Here is an 18,233-nt window from a genome sequence, read left to right as displayed (position 1 = left end):
AGATTATTCCGTATCCGGGTATATTTCCATTCCGCCCAATTTACCACCCTTACAAATGGCGCCCGAACGTTTTTTTATATAGTTATTTCAGTATATTTTGAGAAATTTTGTGAATTTTATGAAATGTACTCCGCTGATTGTACAATTTTCTAAGTGGTGACACATTGCAAAGAGCTCTAAGCTGTTTTTTTTTATGGTTAACTAACTAAATAATAACTAATAGTTAGAAATTTTGTCTGATAGTTTAAGTAATTTTCTGAGTATAGTCCAACATTTGTTTTTTCTTACTTAATTAACACTTTATAAATGGTGCTTATGCCGTTTAATTATGTTATCGACTTACCTTGGAGGTGTATAAGTGAATGTTTGCCTTCAGTTTAGTAATAAACATTGCTTAACTGAGTTGTTGTTGGGTATTGCTTTCAATAGTAAGTACATCTTATGTTTGAAAATTCCGGTAACTTAGTATAATTAAAGTTTTGAAACGCTATGTCCTGTTAACTAGTTACACACATACATTTATAAATACTAAGAGTTACAACTTGTGAAACTAAATATATAAACTATATTCAGAGATTACATTAAGTTCAAGTAGGAAGTTATGAACAATTTTTTTTCAGTGACTTGATACTTCATTATTTTGTTGAAATTTTGTTTAGAGCTGTGTTAAGGTTATGATAAAAGCTACTTCACACACAAAACATGTTAAGTTTAATTGAATGCTGGTAGTTTAAAGTGACATTTAGAAACAGATTTTGTTGTATTTTAGGTTATGTGTTAAAAGTGTAAAGTAACAGCCATCAAACCATTGCACAATCTCTTTGTTTTTTTTGAAAGATAATATGCTAGTCAGAGTTCATTGCAACTTTGTTGCCTGTTTACTTTTGTAATTGTAAAGGTTGTAACACACTGTGTACTCATAAAGGTGATACTGCACCTTACAATCATTTATTCAATTTTGGGAAGTTTATTTTGTTATATTTTGTTTACTATAGTAATAATATGTGCTTGTATTATTAACAATATTTTGGAATAGGAACATAATTGATAAAATAGTTGGGATAGACTTAAGAATATTGTTTTTGTTGTGTATTTTGCTTGTGTATATTTAATAGTTTAAATAACTTCTTTTGTGTTTGTGTTTAACCAATTGGTATAAGGCTAAACATAGACAGTTACACAAGCTCGATATTTTGTTAAATGTGTTTTGACTTAACACAATGGAACAGACTTTTGCCCAGTTTCATTCACTTTTGAAGGACGAATTGTGTTATGAGGTATCCATTCGTTCCGAAACTCCAGCACCTACAGTGCTAGGTTTAAAGAAACAGTTAAAACAATTAATTCAGGAAATTCCTTCTGAATCAATTTTAGAGACAGATTTCTCTTCTGAAAGTGAGTTAGGGGTTATTACTAAAAAACTTCAAGACTTAGAAGATTTATTAAAAAAGTGTTCTGACACTAAAGATAGACATGCCCTCTGTAGGTCTAAAGCTTTAGCTTCACATTTGTACTTTAGAATTTTGAGAATACAGTGTTCCGAACTCAGCTTAATAAGTAGGAAGAGTGAATTACATACAAAGTTGCAGAGTTTGATTTCCAGATTAGATGCTGACAATGAGTCGTCTCACGACGAATCACTGGATTCCGAGAGTACCGCCGTTGACTGCACTGGTGATAAAAATGTGGCCAAGTGGAAGTTAAATTTCAACGGACAGGGTGATCCGCGCAGTTTCATCGAACGCGTTGAGGAATATAAAAGATCTTATGGCGTTTCAGATGGAAAATTATTTGTTTCTGCATTTCATCTTTTTACAGGCCGAGCATTGTTATGGTACAGAGGCAACAAATGTCAAGTTTCGTCTTGGTCAGAATTGAAAACTTTATTTTTAGAGGAATTTGATGCAGTAGATTATGACTACAGGTTGCTAGGTGAAATTCGAGCAAGAACACAAGGCTCTGAAGAACCTGTGTCTATCTATTTCGCTATAATGTTTTGCATGTTTTCAAGGTTGTCAACACCACTTTCCGAAGAACAAAAGTTACAAATTTTATTACATAATATTCGCCCTTTTTACTCAGAACAATTAGCTCTTGTTGACATTAAGTCTGTCGCAATGTTGAAGGAAAAGTGTCGCAAACTAGAGGCTGCGAGGCAGCGTTCCGCCTTATTTTCTGAGCCTACTAACAGTAAGGCAACTTTAAGTTCAGAGTTTGCTTACAAACAAGTGACAAAACAGATAAACACACTTTCAGTCACACCTGCACCTAAGGTTGATACAAGTAAAGGCACTGATTTTACGAAAACAAATAAACAACTATGTTACAAGTGCGGCAAGGGTAACCATTCCTTTAAATTTTGCAGGACAGTTCCGAAATTTATTAGATGTTTTTCGTGTGGACGTCAGAACTTTACAGTAAAGACATGTCCAAGTTGTAGTAAAAAGGCGATTAGTAAACCCGCTCCGGACAAAAATTCAAAAAACTAATTAGTAAGAACTGTGCAGAGACACAAGTAAAGAACTTGGTCATTAACAACAAAACATCCCTTTTACCTGACACAGTTCTGTATTCAGTGGATAAACGAGACTTTAGGCCATATTTAAAGGTTTTTGTTGACGGTTTTGAGATTACAGGTTTACTAGATTCCGGTGCTTGCGCGTCAATTTTGGGTAACCAGGCGCACAAGGTTTTTTTGAAATTCGGTTATAAATTGCATAGCAGTATTGATACCACATTTTCAGTGGCAAATGGAGACAAACTTGATTGCATGGGTTATATGTTTATTCCGATTACTTATAATTCCGTAACTCACATAATAAAATTTTTTGTAGTACCCTCTATAATAGCGGATGTTATTTTTGGCTGTGACTTTTGGAAAACATTTCAGTTAGCCCCTGGCATTTTTGATAATTTAGAATTAATTAAGGCACCTTCTCAATTTTACAATATTTGTGCGATTGATAATAAACAAATTCATACCATCACTTCTTTTGAAAACTTATCATCTCAACAGAAAGAATTAGCCCAGTCTGTAGTAAATAAATTTTTAGATATTTCTTCAGAGAAAATTGGATTGGGTAGAACAAAATTAATTGAACATGTTATTGACACCGGTGATGCCTTGCCAATAAAAATAAAACAATATCCACTTTCTCCCGAAAAGAAGGAAGCTTTAAGTAAAGAGTTAGATAGGATGCTGGAAATGGACGTAGTTACTCCGAGTGAAAGCCCTTGGAATAACCCAGCAATTTTAGTGAAAAAGGCAAATGGAGACTGGAGATTTTGCCTAGATTGCAGGAAATTAAATTCAGTGACAAAGGGGGATTCATACTCAATACCGTACATTCCACAAATTCTAGATAGCTTGAAAGAGGCAAGGTTTTTATCATCGATTGATTTAAGTTCAAGTTTCTGGCAAATTCCGTTAGCTGACGACTCTCAGGAAAAAAACCAGTTTTACAGTTCCTGGTAGAGGGTTATTCAAATTTAAAGTCATGCCGTTTGGCCTATGCGGTGCACCAGCACGACAGCAGAGGTTAATGGACCAGTTATTTAATCAAAATTTTTGTAGTGATATTGAAAATGGAATAGTATTTTGTTATATAGATGATATTGTTATTTGTTCTGCTGATTTTGAAACCCATTTAATTTTATTAAACAGAGTTCTGGATAAACTAAAAATGGCTCAACTATCCATAAATTTTGATAAATGTAATTTTTTTAGAAACTCTTTGAAATATTTAGGGTATATAGTGGATGAATTTGGTTTACGCACAGATCCTGGAAAAGTTGCCGCAGTTTTGAACTTTCCGACCCCAAAAACTGCACAGGAGGTAAAGATTTTCCTAGGCACTTGTTCTTGGTACAGGCGCTTTATTAGGAATTTTTCAACCATCGCTGCACCACTCAATAGACTAACGAGTAAAGGAAAGAACGCACCTAAATTTGAGTGGAGCGAACAGGCAGAGGTAGCATTTAATACATTGAAGAATGCGTTGGTAACCGCACCTGTTCTTGCGGTACCGAATTTTGAAAAACCATTCAAAATACATTGTGATGCTTCTGCATATGGTGTTGGCGGTATACTGACGCAAGAAACCGATGGTTGCGATCATCCCATTGCGTATGTCAGTAGGAGCCTAAATAAAAACGAAAGGAATTACAGCGCGACGGAACGCGAGGCTCTAGCTGTGATTTTTGCAGTGGAGAAATTTCAGGCTTATTTTGGTCCCAAGCCAGTCACAATTATCACAGACCATGCATCCCTAAAGTGGTTCTTAAATTTAGAAAATCCCTCAGGACGACTCGCCAGATGGGGTTGTAGATTATCACAGTATAATTTTGTTATCGAACATAGGAAGGGTTGTGATAATGTAGTTCCGGATACCTTGTCGAGACTCATACACGTAGATGTAGTTGGTGATCGTAATGATAACTCTAGTCAACAAGTTTTGGTAGATGACTGGTATGACAAAACATTTAATGGCTGTAAAATCAATCCAGCAAATTTTCCGAATTTTAGTATTTTGAACGATAAACTATATCGTTACAGTAAATGTAAATACCAGCTTCTCAGTGAGTTCGACTGGAAAGAGGTAGTCCACAAGAACGACATCCTTAGAATTATGCAACAAAACCATGCAGATGCAACTGCAGGTCATTTTGGTGTGTTCAAAACTCATCGCAGATTATCCCTCAGATATTTTTGGCGTGGTATGTATAAGGACGTGGTTGAGTACGTTAAGAATTGTGATACTTGCTCTGCGTATAAACACACGACATCAGCCACTCCAGGTCTGCTAGGGAAGCCTAAAGTCTGCGAGAGACCTTTTCAGGTCATTTCGGCTGATTTAGTCGGACCTTTGCCTAGGTCTAAATCAGGATTTACATTTCTTTTTGTGGTGACGTGTTGTTTTTCGAAATATACAATGTTGTTTCCGTTACGGCGTGCCACAGGTGCCGCTGTTGTTAAAGCGCTAGAGAATTTTGTATTTTTGAACCATAGTGTTCCAGAGACTGTGATTGTGGACAATGGGTCCCAATTTACAGGATCTGAATTCCGTAATCTCATTAAGCGTTATAATATTCCGAAATTACACTACACACCACTGTACACTCCGCAAGTTAACCTTGTTGAGAGGTACAATAAGGTTGTTATGACTGCTGTAGCCGCTTTTGTGAAAGATAACCACAGGTCCTGGGACGAAAACCTGTACAAGGTCCAGTTCGCCATAAACAGTGCGGTTAATGAATCCACTGGATTCTCCCCGTTCTTCCTTGTCCACGCTAGAGAACCGGTCTTAAATGGTTCCTTCTATAAGGACACGGATAAGGAGTACGAGGCCGGAATTCCAAGGGAGGAATACGCAGGAAAGTTTGGATCTTTGGAGGACATATTTGGTCAGGTTAGGAAAAATTTGTTTCAGGCTCATGCAGAGTATGCAACGCATTACAACTTAAGGCGTAGGTCTGCAAGCTATTCTGTTGGGGACATAGTGTGGAAAAAGACCTATCCACAAAGCGACGCTACAAATTTTTTCGCAGCTAAGCTGGCACCTAAGTATGAAAAGTGCAGGGTTGTCAAGGTTTTGTCACCTTTGGTTTATGAACTAGTTAGAGTAGCTGACAACCACCCAATAGGCACTTGGCATATTAAGGATATTAAGAAGTAGATATTTGCCATTACTTAGTTTGGTCTAAACTGTTTGAATATTTAAGTTATCAATATTCAATTAGGAATTTGAATGAGTGTAGTGATGTTCTGAGTTAACAGTTACATTACCATGGTTCAGTTGAGGAGGAATGTAGTGGATGTATGTAGGGATGAATATGTGACGATTGGAATGCTTGTGGTAGACCAACCGGTTGAGAAAGTAAAAATGCAAATATCGTACTTTGGGGATAACGAAAAGGGGGGGTTTTGTGTTTTGTTTTCGTTTTCCTTCTAGATAATGGATCATTTCTGTTATTTTTCCGATTCTGTTCCGAGATCTATTTTCTAGGAGAGTTATTTCGTTTTTTTTTTCTCATATTCCGATTTTGATTCGGTTTTATTTTTCCGAATGGGATAGAGAACGGTTGCCATATCAGATGGACCCGTTCACAACCAGATTTTCCGTATTTGTTGAGTAACAAATATTACGATGGTAGTTTAAAAGAGTGAACCACCGTAGGCCTAGACGCATTCTATCAGTCAGCTGAAGAATGATGCCAAGATGTTTCCACTCAAGTGTCTTAGACACCATGAAGTTTTTTGTATATATTCTTTTTAGAAGTTAGGGTTGTGTAGTTAAGTATAATGTATAAAACCTTACACTGTTTTCAGTATATTTATTTTGTTAGACAATTTTCCTTGTTAGTAGTAGATGTGCGTTCACGCGTAACTTCTGTGTTTTTTTTTTTGTTTGTTTGTTTCAGGCAAATTGTTAGTAGTTGTTGGATGACGCTGAGGGCAGCGTGGTTCAACCTGTTGAACCTTTTCGTAGGAGGGGAAGTATTGTGACGTTGTAAATTTTGAACTACTAATTAGCGTTTCGCTTTTAATTAAAATCTATTTTGTTCAAAGTATGTTGGTGCCACCTAGCATCAAGGTGCAGAACTACGCGTGGGTCGATGTTCAGAGTTCATTCGAGCCACAATAGATGGCGTTTGCTTCGTTGTCAATTGTCGTAAAAATAAAACAAAATAATTAAATAAAACCATAATATCATTTGTTTATTGTTAAGTCATTAACAAAACGGTTCTTATAATATATCCTTAGGTTCCGCAAATATTCAAAAATGAATTGGCTTCATGATCAAACTAAATGAGAGCGGCCACACTCGGGTTGCGTCTGGCAACACCGATTGGTGAGATTTAGAATTTTTCTGGAGTCAACATGTGAAGACGAATTTTTTTCGTTCCAGGAAAATCTCACTCCTTTTCGCCCATGGCTTCGCCTGGGAAAATACAATAGTTATAAATTTAGTCATCCTAACGTATTTCAATGTTTCATCAATTATGGTGAGTGAAAAATCAAGTAATGTGGATTCGACAAAATGGCGGTTTGGTTAGAAAAAATCCTAATTTAATGATTTCCCTTTCAGTTCCAGTTATTTTACCTTCCCAAATAAATGAGGATAATGGGTTGTGGGTGGACTCCTGAAAACCATTGGTGGCCAGGAGTTCAATAGGTGAGTTGTGTTTGATCGGGAAAATTCCACGTGTCGAAATTTTCACACAGCACAAATTATAATCTTGTTTTTTTCTTTGTTGCAGGGTTTCCGTTTGCGTTTCCGTTTTTAGTTTTCGGTTTTCCGTTTTTCGCTTTCGTTTTCCGTATTTATTTCTTTTGCACATTCACGTTGGCAACTTAATTCTATGGATAAGACTTGGTGAAAATCTTTGTAATGAAACATTTCGGTTGTGAAGAATCAAGTTAAATCGAGTTTTGGGAGCTTGGCCGATGCCGTCCAGCTACCTTGCAGTCTTCGCACCTAGAAGTAAGCAAATGTTTGTATCCTGGAACAGTTTAGTGAACCTTCTTAGTGTATGTGTACAGTAAGAACCCTGTCTTTACTACTGAGCTTTTATTTTGAAACAATTTTATGAATTTTACTGTGTCATTGTCTATTCCATGCCAATGGCATCTTAAATTTAAAACATAGATTTTATGTACTATCTACCTAAGGCGTTCTAATGTATCTAAATTAAGTCTTGGCATTAAGCTAGAATAACTAAGCATTATTAGCCATCATTATGTATTAAGCGACCCCGGTAAAAGTTACATTAAAAACAATTTTGCCTAACATCTAGCAAATTTCATTTATAACACCTCATATACATTACAAGGGAGTCGACGGCTAGCTTCTATTCTTTACTAGGTAGATAGATCAAGTAAAGTAAATTATTTTTTCCTCTAATCTTTGTAAGGTGGTAGATTATTCCGTATCCGGGTATATTTCCATTCCGCCCAATTTACCACCCTTACAACAGCTCGTAAAGTTCCACCGAAAAGAACAAGAAAGAGGGTAGTTCGCTACTGCCCTTGACGGCTCGGACTTAATCTCGTAGTACTGCAGTCCCGTCGTGACCACGACCCGTGCAATTGGGTTGAAATATCGACAAATAAAAACATCAAATTAATCGTGGTATGCACCCGTTATCTACATTAAAATATGTCGTTAAACCATGAAATAAGCTTATAATAAAATCATTAGTTTATAATAGAAGTTGTCGGTCTGTTTAAAAAAAATCGGCCAAGTGCGAGTCAGGCTCGCGCAATGAGGGTTCCGTACTACAGTTGTATTTTTTCGACATTTTGCACGATAATTCAAAAACTATGATGCATAAAAATAAATAAAAATCTGTTTTAGAATGTACAGGTGTACCTTTCATATGATACCCCACTTGATATAGTCACTCACTTAGAAAGTTGAAAATACTAATTATTAGTAATTCATGACCACAATTTTTTTTTTGTGTGATCTAACCCTAAATTCACGGTTTTCAGATTTTTCCCCAAATGTCACCTATAAGATCTACCTACCTGCCAAATTTCATGATTCTAGGTCAACGGGAAGTACCCTGTAGGTTTCTTGACAGACAGACGGACAGACAGACAGACAGACAGACAACTAAGTGATCCTATAAGGGTTCCGTTTTTCCTTTTGAGGTACGGAACCCTAAAAACCTAAAGATTGTTGTGAGATGTGAGTAGTTATCACCATTGTTATGGTGGTAACTGGTAACTACTGGCCATTTTGTGCTATTATTAAGGACGGGCAGCGGAGGCTTAGGGTCCCCTTCGGCTACGGAACCCTAGAAACAAAGTTTAATGAAATAGGAAGCGGGCTAATCTGGAAGGGGTATGGCAGTTTTTATTAAACCCATGCCCCTTTGGTTTCTACACAGCATCGTACCGGAACGCTAAATCGCTTGGCGGCACGGCTTTGCTGGTAGGGTGGTAACTAGCCACGGCCGTAGCCTCCCACTAGACCAGACCAGAAATTTAAAAAAAAACATAGGTAGGTACCTTTTCATGAAATATGAATTTGCAATGCAGTGTAACAATATTAGTGATCCCTCTGATCATAGACGTCATCGATAACTGCATGATACTGATAAGATTACACCAAAATTGTGAGCCAATATTGGCGCTATATAAATATTTTTAGGGTTTCTTACCTCAAAAGGAAAAAGGGTTCCCTTTTTTAGGTTATAGGATCACTTCGTTGTGTATCTGTCTGTCAAGAAAACCTATAGGGTACCTACTTCCTTTTGACCTAGAATGTGCCTTGAATCATGAGGCAGGTAGATAGGTCTTATCGTGAATTTGTGGTTACATCACAAAAAATAATTAAAAAAATTAAAAATAATTTGCTTACTAAATCACACACAGATATATCCTGTGCGGAACCCTTCGTGTGCGAGTCCGACTCGCACTTGACCGATTTTTATTATACGAAATTAAACTTGTATAAACTGCCGCCGCCATTATGATTACCAATTCTCAGTATCATGATGGTCATTATATAGATAAGATATTTACGATAGCCTTATAATGGCTTACAAAACTGTAGTTTATATGTAACTATAGAATATAGATATATTGCCATCTATTAATAGATACCAAAGGTTTCGTAATTTGATAAAAATATGTTTTGTGTTTCTTAATAGCATGCCATGGGGCAGAATAAAACGTCACAATCTGAAAATAAAAGGAAAAGGTGACTGACTGACTGACTGATCTATCAACGCACAGCTCAAACTACTGGACTGATCGGGCTGAAATTTGGCATGCAGATAGCTATTATGACGTAGGCATCCGCTAAGAAAGGATTTTTGAAAATTCAACTCCTAAGGGGGTAAAATAGGGTTTTGAAATTTTGTAGTCCACACGGACGAAGTCGCGAGCATAAGCTAGTTATACATGCTGATGCTGATTCTTACGCGTGGATTTAGATTTTTGAAAATCGTGTAGGAACTATTTGATTTTCCGGGGTAAAAAGTAGCCTATGTCGCTCTTCAGGTCTTAAACATGCAAAAAATCAAGTTAATCCGTTGCTCTGTTGCGACGTAATTGAAAGACAAAACAACAAACAAACACACTTGCGCACTTACAATAGGGGTAGTGATTAGTTTTGTAGTAAGTTAGTAGGTACTCATTCTTAACTCTATTTCACTTTTCTTTTCTTTTTAGCGATTTTAACGAAAAAAACTACATTTTCTTGCTGTTGCCATGACCCCTGGTAAATATCAGGGCCTGCTTTTTGAACTTTGAAAATGGTGGTAGAGTAGAGCCACTTATTCGCAATCTGTATAGATTGCGAAAACCGCAAAGAGTTTTTTTTAAATTTATTTACGGCCCTGGGGCTGATATACTGTAGTACCACAGGTATAAATCGTAAGACCATTTAGGGTTTCGTTCTAGTCGTAATACAGACTTCAAAATATTCTAGCGTACCTAGTAAGTACTTTGCATAATCAGACCACAATGGGTGAGTCATAGCCTTTCTAACTAGTTTGAAATTAAATAGCACGCAAACGTTGCCCCATAGTCCATTCTGACCGGCTGCTGCCCAATTGGAACACAGATAAAGCCCAAAAGGGTTAAAAACTGGTTAAAATCAATAGTTCGTTATGCGAAAGGGTGCTATCCCCTTTTAATTAAATATACGTCAAGCTTTGGCGAGAGATAGAGAATAGATTTTTGTTAAAACTATTTTAACTGTCTATTTTCTATCTCTGCCGTCCTATTCCTGAAAAGCGGTTGGTTGCAAAAAGTTGTTTTTGAGTTATCGCCAAAAAACGTGCGAATTTTCAAAAGCTGAGTTTCTGAAAAAGAATGTTATCTACGTAGGTCGTAGGATCAAACTAAAAGTTTGTTCGGTAGGTAAGCATTCTTTTTTAAAATCTCCACGTTTTTTGGCGATAGCTCAACAACTATTCCTTTTTTGTAGTTAATAGCTTTTTTGGAATAGGACTGCAGATCTACCATAATATTGTACCTACCTAGTACCTTATTTGGATTTTCCTTGATGTTTCAAGGCATCTTCAATTTTGAAATACTTCTTGGAAATAACCATTGATGTTGGAAGAGGCAGAATAAAAGTCTGTTCAGGACGTTTGTTATAAGTCCAATTCAAGTCATAAGTTCAATTCAAAGATATATTTAAGTAATACCTCAACCACATTTTATAATTCCTTAGTTACCATTACATATTATTATAAGTACATAACCGAGCAAGTTTGTGTAACTATAGAAGGGTTACTAATAGCAAACCGCTGGAAGCAAGATGTTTGTTAATCAATTGATTAACCGTAGATCAAGTACCCGTTTTAATACTAATACCGATGAAAGCCTTGAATTTATGCTTCAAACGCATAGCTGTTATTAATGCAGAACAGATGAGCGTGCCCCGACAAAGGCATACCTTTCATAAACTTCAAGACGAGCGCATACAGTTTTTACTTGTCTAGACTGCATAATTGAACGTCTCATGGCTATCCCATGCCATAAAGGAGTATTTAACAGATAATTATTAAATCCTTTTAATCACCATGAGCTTAAAAGTACCAGGCATGCATAACTCTAAAGGCGGTGTATTCACAATCACAAAGGAAGTGTGTCCAGTAAACTCACACATTCGTATCGCTTGTTGTTTACGCTTAGGTCAACAGACGCTGGTCTGTGACTCAACAGAAAGGTGAGCTGTTATGCTAATAGCGCGATAACTATGGGCCTGATAAGAGAGCTCAGAATCCTTTAGCGAGCGATGGAGCTACTCGAAGTATCTACGTCTTCAAATTATAAGAACCAGAGTCAATAACATAGCTCAACGAGTTGCGAAGCTGATGAACTCAATAGACACAAGCTATCAGAGTCGTGGAGTATGGAAATCCTTAAGAATTCAGTGGAAGTTCATCGGTTAAGACGACACAGTGTGCTGAACACTTGCTTTTCTCAGTACCTCCATGTTCATGTACATCAAACCGACAACCTCCCTGGCGCAGTGGTAAGCGTTATGGGCTAATAAGTGGGTTCGATTCCCGGTAGAGGCAATTTGGGAATATATAACTTCGAAATTATCTCTGGTGTAGTCTGGTGGGAAGCCACAATCGTGATTAGTTACCATCCTACCAGCAAAGCCGTGCCGCCAAGCGATTTAGCGTTCCGGTACGATGACGTGTAGCCGCCCTTAAGGCTATGTGTTTTAATGACACTGCCATACCTCTTCCAAGTTAGCCCGCATCATCACTTACCATTAGGTGAGTTCGCATTCAAGGGCTAACTTGGTACACATGGACGCGAGCACGCGTAGGTCGTATCGGACATGTCAAAGAAATTTGAATGGCATTAGCAGAAGTGGGATTTATTCGTACATCCCATTCGTAATGTGCCATCAGCATTAAATCATCTTTGTAGTGATTCTTGCTAATCTATTGTGTTGTGACCTCTAGAAATGAAAGGCGTATGCTCGTTAAGTGCTGATAAATCGACTTGACACGACACACTAAATATAATGCGTAAAAAATGATTTCACGCGCTCCATGTGTCAAATTTCATGTCAAAATTACGATTTTAGTCCTTGGATGAATTAAAGTTCCAGCAGGGCGATTGTCTAAAACCTGCATCAATCATTATTACAATCTCAATTGTTCTGACTGGCTGAATTTGTGCGATTCTTCTTGCAATAATGTATTGTGGCCAATAGTGAGCGAGCATTAACCAATCAGAGATAATTGCGATCGTGACATTGTAGCTGTCAAACAACCGCGGTAGGGCCACAGATTTAGTCTTTATTTGAAAAGTGAACCGTACTTTTTACATGACAGTTGACCCATAGAGTTAAAATGGCGCGTAAAAAGTCATTTTGTACGGACTATAGACACAAAAGACAAAGACGTGTGCGCAGTTAATCGTTGGGTTATTTCAATGTACAGAGGCGAATTCAATATGAATCATAGGCCATAGCATAACAATGACTTGAACTTCTTAATTTGAATACCGCAGAATTTGCAGACATCTCTCATTGAACAGTCTATCATGATTTCTTTGAAAAAAATTAATAAATCAAGTCTTCATTTATCAAAAATGAAAATGTTAACTTTTTTGGTTGGAAGTTTCAATGAAAGTCACGTAGTTACTATCAGACTGATAAAGAGAGATCAAATAGGAAGGAATTTTATAATTTCTATAATATCTCTGATATGACTAATATCGGAAATATTATAGAAATTATAAAATTCCAAACTCCTGCCGGGAATCGAACCCAGGACCTCTCACTAATAAGACCACAGCGCTTATCACGGCGCCAGGGAGGTCGTCAAATGTTATCCTATTCTGTATTTATTTATGTTATATACAAAGACGCAAATGTTTTTTTTTGCGTTTTGCTGTCTAAAAGAGTAGATTAGGTTCTCCCGAAATAGTCTCATGTAAGGATATAGATATTGTAAGTCTTCAAACTTTGTGCTCTTTAATGTATGATAGTTGAACTCTCTCTGTGTTGTTGTAAATCGACTGCAGAAGATCTAATTGATAATCTTTTATTGAAAAAGTATTCCATGCTTATCAGTACCCTTAGTGTGTTTGTTTGTTGGTTTGTTCTTCAATCACGTCGCAACGGTGCAATAGATTGACGTGATTTTTCGCATGGGTATAGATATTTTAAATGGGTATATAGACTTGGAGAGTGACAAAGGCTACTTTTTATCCCGGAAAATCAAAGAGTTCCCACGGGATTTTTGAAAACCTAATTCCACGCGGACGTAGTCGCGGGCATCAGGTAGTACTCCATAATACATTCAGACATGCTATAGTGAAATTAGTCTAAAATTCCTGACCATACCATTCGTACGAAAGGAAACATTGCACGTGCGCGCGCAGGCTTCGCTCCACAAATAGCTATGGCAGTACTTAGACCATACATGCGTGTTTGTTTATTACCACTCCGTAACTGGCGGTTCCGTTAATTGCTTTTCAAGCTAATTCTAAGTTTATTCTGTGACCAGCGGGTGGTTCAAGATAATTTTTAGGGTTCCGTACTCAAAGGATTAATTTTGTTTGACTGAGCAGCAATTTAAGAGTAATGCCCGTTTTCACTTACGACGAACAAGGCGGCGTCTAACTAGGTAACGCCTAAGCTTAGGAGATTCCTTAGGTCTGATTTACTTCTCAATTCTCATAAGAAAGCTCAGAGTCACTCAGCGGGCGATGGAGAGACCTATGCTTGGAGTTTCTCTACGTGATCAAATCAGGAATGAGGAGATCCGTAGGAGAACTAGAGTAACCGACATAGCTCAGCGGGTTGCGAAGCTGAAGTGGCAATGGGCAGGGCACATAATTCGTACAACCGATAGACGTTGGGGTCCCAAGGTGCTGGAATGGCGACCTCGCACCGGAAGACGCAGCCTTGGAAGACCCCCCACTAGGTGGACGGACGATATCAGACCAGTCGCAGGGAGCCGCTGGATCCAGGCGGCGCAAGACCGTGGCGTGTGGAAGTCCCTACAAGAGACCTATGTCTAACAATCTTTAAATTGTCTATGCCTCTTTGTATCGAGTTGTCAGTTTGTTTGTTTGTTTCAAGAATTCGACTTCGACTTGCTCTTCAAGTCGTATATTTCGCATAACTTTTATTATACCCTTATTAATTTTACTTCGCACTTTTATTTCCACTTCTTTTTTTATTTTTTGCTTAATACCACTTTCCTCTGTCGATATTTATTCCATACTTTCATTATTAATGTTATTGAAGTCTTCAACACTAATAATATAATTGCGAAAGTGGCTGTCTGTCTACGAATCTGTCTACCAGCTTTTCACGGTCCATTCGTTTAACTGATTTTAACGATAGCTTCCATCCCGGGGACGGACATAGGTTACTTTTTATCCCGGAAAATCAAAGAGTCCCCACGGGATTTTTAAAAAACCTGAATCCCTGTGGTTAAAGTTGTCGGTATCATCTACTTGGTACAGAGATAGCTTCCATCCTGCAGATGAACACAGGCTACTTTTTATTATAATTAAATTTTTAAATATTTATTATAAAAGTTATTTATTATTTATTAATCAATATTTAAAAACCTAAATCCACGCGGATGAAGTCGCGGGAACCATATAGTAAATAATAATTTAATCCTCTGTGACAATAACACGAATATTGCATTTCAAATAAAACTTTAAGAATCAAAAGGAATTTCAGATATGAAAACATGACAAATAATCAGTAAAATAATTATTAATCAAGCGAGTTTATGCACGTACAAATCTTCAATCACATCTTCGTTTATACTCGATATATATACTTAGTTAATAGATACATACCGTCGCTTTTCTCAACACGGTTTACTAATTAACTTCGCGTGTGTTGATCTCATTAATTATTATTACAGTCTTTACATTGTTTACATGAAAGATATTACAATATATCCAAGCAATATTACACCTTATTACTTATAAAATAAAGGGGATAGCCCATGTAAATTAGAGTAGACTGAAGAAGATGAAAACGAAAAGAAAAGAACTCGTGAGATGTCAAAACTGAAATGATGAACAGAATATATTATGTTGTCAATTGTAACATCGACTCTGATAATAATTAATGTGACTTTGAGGAATGATAAAGAGAAATTATAATAATTAAAGTAGCAGCTGGTATGAGTCAGTAACGAAACGAAAATGATAATAATAATTGAGTCGCGATGTGTTGATATGCATTTAAGGGTATTGCAAAATTACAGTTTGTTTATGTTGATTGATTACTATCTTCTTCTATAATATAAAAATGAATCACTTTTATATTATAGAAGAAATCACAAAATGTGTTGCTTTTTTAACCGACTTTTTTTTTTTTTTTTTTTTTAGCGTTTAAACTACCGTGAGTCATTTCCATTATAAATAATATCTGTTCCGGCTGTACTCACGTGTTTAGTCGACGTTAGCCCGACTAGTTTCGAACCCATCCGGGGTCCTTTTTCAAGGGAGTCAGTTCGCGCACTGTGAAGTTATTATTATTAAGTTATTTAATTTTAAATGTGTTTATTTAAATGTGTTGCTCATCGCAAATCTCGAGAACATATGCACCGATTTCGCTAATTCTTTTTTCATAATATTCCTTGAAGTACGAGGATGGTTGTTACGGAGAGAAAAATTTAATTCAACCTCCACCTCAATTTTCTAAACTCCACCCGAGCGAAGCCGGGGCGGGTCAACTAGTTATCTATATAAGTCAATAAGTGCGTAGGTAGGTATATATAAAAGAAGAAGATGTAGAGGTGCAACCTCTACCGTTACTTGGCTGGCAGCTATTAGGAAAACTTCGCAGCTGCCACACAACAATATTCAAATTTGGAACGCAGTGTGGAATCTTGTAACGTGCGTGACCAGGAGGATTCCCCACTGCGTTCCAAATTTGAATATTGTTGTGTGGCAGCTGCGACGTTTTCCTAATAGCTGCCAGCCAAGTAACGGTAGAGGTTGCACCTCTACAAAACCACAAAACTGACAGATTGACATATCAACATACAGCTCAACCCGCTGGCTCTAGAAACTTGAGAGCAAGTAATCACTTTAGATTTACCTTTAGACACCCTTTAGATTACAGCATGGGGTGGACCAACAAATTCCTAAAAGGCCAGCAACGCATCTGCGGTTCCTCTGGTGCTGCAAATGTTCATGGGCGGCGGTAATCACTTAACATCAGGTGACCCGCCAGCTCGTTTGCTCGCTATCGCTATAAAAAAAATTTAGTTGTATTGTAATCAATAAGTAATAAGTATAATTTGGTTATAAGTACTTAAAAATCCAATCCATCAGCTAGTATGCGTCCACTGCTGGACATAGGCGTTTTCAGGCAAAGTTAATTATTTTCATCATTGTAATCTAAAATAATAAGATTTTTCTGCACATCTGAGGGTGATAACCGTTATAAATAGATACGTGGAGCCCATTCATACTTGACTAGTTTTTATACGTGCTATTGCTAGAAAAAATCTTGTTCTGATGTTAGTGTGTTACACTCCCAGTCCCTTCGGCTTGCAATGTCTGCAATTACAAATGTCACTATTATTAAGTGCATAAGTAAGTATATTGATTTAACTATTTGTTTGTAAAAACAAATTATGTAGTGAAATCTCATTATATTGTTATAAACTATCTCTCTAGACGCTTATCTTAATCCTATAATAACTGATGATATTGGAAAAATCGGTCAAGTGTGAGTCGAACTCGCGAAGCGTTCCATACTATCATACAAGAAATTACACTTTTTTATTAATCATGGCGGTTATTTTAGAATTTTTATTAGGTACTAGTTGATGCCCGCGATTTGGCCGCGTGGATTTAGGTTTTTTTAAAATCCCGTGGGAACTCTTTAATTTTCCGGGATAAAAACTATGTCCTTCCCCGGGATGTAAGCTAACTCTGTACTAAATTTCATCGGAATCAGTTACTGTTGGGCAGTGAAAAGCTAGCAAACAGACAAACACACTTTCGCATTTATAATATTAGTATTAATAATAGTAGTAATAGTAATAACAGTATTTGTTGGTAGCGGCAATAGAAATACACATTCTGTGATAATTCCATCTCCCCGCATCCTTCGGGTACGGAACCATAAAAATCTGTTTATATTGATAATAATAATAATTAATCAGTCCAAGACAAGTCTCCTTTTCATAATATTAGGTAGTACCTGTATAAGATAATTTTGATTAGGTAACATGTACAAGTCTTGATTATCTTTAACCAATTAGGTCCTTTTTTGGAGGCTTTTTCTTTCACTTGCCCAGTGATGTGGTTATCTCCTTGCCTAAATTAATTATGCACTTATTTCAGTTAAACGTCATCGGTTTCCGGAACTGGACGATTTTGCAACTTTACAGAGTTTATTTATTACTCGTAAATAAAATGGTCACATTTATATTGTATCTCGATAAAGGCTTATATATTTAGCTTACAGTTGTATCAGTCATTCTCAGTAATTATTTATCATTACTCGACATCCGTTATACCTAAGTATGAAATGTTTGCGATGAATAAACTTTATATAGGTATGTACTAAAGGAGAATTTTTCAATCGATAAATAATGTTTAACTAAGAATTGTAAAAATATCAAAATTCGTTATTTATATTATTATTAGTTCATGACCACAATTTAATTTTTTGTGTGTGATGTAACCACAAATTCACGGTTTTCAGATTTTTCCCCTAATGCCAGCTATAAGATCTACCTACCTGCCAAAT

General features: G+C 36.7%; 3 protein-coding genes across 3 annotated transcripts in view; 2 read left to right on the top strand and 1 right to left on the bottom strand.

The window, feature by feature from the left end:
• The window catches only part of Fim (plastin-2 Fim), a 76,573-nt gene that overhangs the window by 12,524 nt on the left and 45,816 nt on the right, over positions 1-18,233 (top strand). The gene's annotated exons all lie outside the window — the stretch shown is intronic.
• LOC117993264 (tubulin beta chain) overlaps positions 1-18,233 on the top strand; it is a 146,556-nt gene that overhangs the window by 110,898 nt on the left and 17,425 nt on the right. The window lies entirely within an intron of this gene.
• LOC117993102 (uncharacterized) overlaps positions 12,841-18,233 on the bottom strand; it is a 254,416-nt gene continuing 249,023 nt past the window's right edge. The window contains exon 3 of the transcript XR_011238103.1: positions 12,841-12,866. The gene's annotated coding sequence lies outside the window, so the exon portion shown is untranslated. The remainder of the gene's footprint in view (positions 12,867-18,233) is intronic.

The sequence above is a fragment of the Maniola hyperantus genome, chromosome 23, assembly GCF_902806685.2.
Source record: "Maniola hyperantus chromosome 23, iAphHyp1.2, whole genome shotgun sequence".
Taxonomy (NCBI): Eukaryota; Metazoa; Arthropoda; class Insecta; order Lepidoptera; family Nymphalidae; genus Maniola; species Maniola hyperantus.
The sequence above is the reverse complement of the archived record's forward strand: the minus strand, read 5'-3'. Positions and strand labels throughout refer to the sequence as shown.